The sequence below is a fragment of the Elephantulus edwardii genome, unplaced genomic scaffold (assembly GCF_000299155.1).
Source record: "Elephantulus edwardii isolate Elephantulus edwardi_28Jun2011 unplaced genomic scaffold, EleEdw1.0 scaffold00274, whole genome shotgun sequence".
NCBI classification, from domain to species: domain Eukaryota; kingdom Metazoa; phylum Chordata; class Mammalia; order Macroscelidea; family Macroscelididae; genus Elephantulus; species Elephantulus edwardii.
In genome coordinates, this window is record NW_006400024.1 from 2,730,643 (window position 1) to 2,733,100 (window position 2,458).

Sequence of the window (2,458 nt, forward strand, 5' to 3'; positions counted from 1 at the left end):
CAGGCTGAGTTTAGAAGGGGTCGTGGTACTAGGGATATTGTAGCTAATGTTAGATGGATCTTGGCTGAAAGCAGGGAGTATCAGAGGAATGTCTATCTGTGTTTCATTGACTATGCAAAGGCATTTGACTGTGTGGATCATAACAAACTGCAGCTGACTATGAGAAGAATGGGAATCCCAGAACACTTGATCGTGCTAATGAGAAACCCCTACTGGGACCAAGAGGCAGTCGTTAGAACAGAGCAAGGAAACATTGCATGGTTCAAAATTGGGAAGGGCGTACGCCAGGACGCTACCACCTTTAGTATCACACAGTGTCACACACAAAACTCCAGACAAGACCAAAGACAGAGATAAATGCATGATCCTTAGCCAGTTTTGATAATGGAAGAAATTGAAGCTGCACTGAAGGCATTTGCAAAAGTAAGGCCCCAGGAATCATGGTAGTACCAATTGACGTTTCAACTAACAGATGCAACCCTGGAGTTACTCACAAATTTTTGCCAGGAAACTTGCAGAACAGCAAGCGGGCCAACTCACTGGAAGAAACTATATATTTGTTCCCATTACCAGAAAGGTGATCCAACAGAAAGTGGAAATTCTCAAGCAATATCATGAAAATCACAGGCAAGCAAAACATTGCTGCATATCGTACAAAACTGGATAGAACTATCCATAGAGAACTGGGCTCCGGGCATCAGCGCTGGCGGTGCTGCAGCCGCCGCTCGCCCGCGGGCCATGGAGCACCGCATCGTGGGGGCCGGGCCTTACCGGGCCACCAAGCTGTGGAATGAAACGATTGAGCTTTTTCGTGCTAGGATGCCCTTACGGAAACACCGCTGTCGCTTCAAGAGCTACGAACGCTGCTTCACAGCGGCGGAAGCTATGGATTGGCTGCATGAGTTACTCAAGTGCAGTCCAAACTTTGGCCCTGAAGTGACTCGCAAACAAACAGTCCAGCTATTAAAAAAATTCCTGAAGAACCACATTATTGAAGACATCAAGGGAAGACGGGGCCAGGAAGATTTTGAAGACAACCGTCATTTATACAGATTTCCTCCTTCTTCACCATTGAAACCATATCCAAAGAAGCCCTCATACCAAAAGGATGTGATTAAATTTCCAGAATGGAATGATCTGCCACCAAGTACTTCACAAGAGAACATCCCAGTGAAGCCAATTGTTATGAATTCCGAAATGTGGTACAAGCGTCACAGTATTGCTATTGGAGAGGCGCCAGCTTGCCGCCTTATCCACCGCAGACAGCTGACAGAGGCCAACATCGAAAAGATCTGGAAATCCATGACCTTATCTTATTTACAGAAAATCCTTGGCCTTACCTCCTTAGAAGAAGTTTTAGACAGCACAGTTATCAACTCCAAATTCATCATCCGTAACGTGTACAATGTTAGCAAGCATGGGGTGGTTATTCTCGATGACAAGTCAAAAGAACTTCCCCATTGGGTACTGTCAGCTATGAAGTGTTTGGCAAATTGGCCAAATTGTTCAGATTTGAAGCAACCTATGTACTTAGGATTTGAAAAAGATGTCTTTAAAACTATAGTTGATGACTACAGTCACTTGAAAGAGCCTCTGTTCACATTTCATCTTTTTGACGCTTTTGTCAGTGTCTTAGGTTTGTTACAGAAAGAGAAAATGGCTGTTGAAGCCTTTCAGATTTGCTGCCTTCTCCTGCCGCCTGAAAATAGGAGAAAGTTGCAACTGCTGACAAGGATGAGGACAAGGATATGTTTGAACAAAGAGATGCCACCACTATGTGATGGGTTTGGCACCCGGACGCTGATGGTTCAGACATTTTCTCGCTGCATCTTGTGTTCCAGGGATGAAGTTGACCTGGATGGATTATTAGCTGCTAGGTTGGTGACATTTCTGATGGACAATTACCAGGAGATTCTGAAAGTTCCTGTAGCCTTGCAGACCTCTATAGAGGAGCGTGTGGCTCACCTTCGAAGAGTTCAGATAAAATACCCAGGAGCTGATATGGATATCACTCTATCTGCCCCATCCTTCTACCGTCAGATTAGTCCAGAGGAATTTGAACACCAAAGAGCACACGGCTCTCAGGAGCCTCTCGCAGCTTTGTTGGAGGATGTCATAACAGACACCAAACTCTCCAGCAAGGAGAAGAAGAAAAAGTTGAAACCGTTTCAGAAATCCTATCCTGAAGTTTATCTACAATGATTTCCTACACCAAAAAGTGAAACACTTCTGTTTCCTGAAAAACCTAAACCAAGACCACCGCTACTGATTTGGGCACTAAGAAAGCCTTTCCAACCATTTCAAAGAACTAGAAGTTTTCGAATGTGATTAATTACACCCAGTAGAGAACCCTGTTGTGGTTTGTGTGAATGGGCAGTTAGCAGAGAACATTGATGGTGGGAGAATAATAGAATAAAACATGGACTACTGAAATATATTGAAATAAAATATTATTTGG

General features: G+C 44.0%; 1 pseudogene across 1 annotated transcript; it reads left to right on the forward strand.

Moving 5' to 3' along the window:
• The first annotated feature begins 702 nt into the window (after positions 1–702).
• On the forward strand, positions 703–2,328 carry LOC102856564 (annotated as a pseudogene). The gene has a single exon (XR_439006.1). The product of XR_439006.1 is annotated as a DEP domain-containing protein 1B-like (transcript).
• The last annotated feature ends 130 nt before the right edge of the window (positions 2,329–2,458 follow it).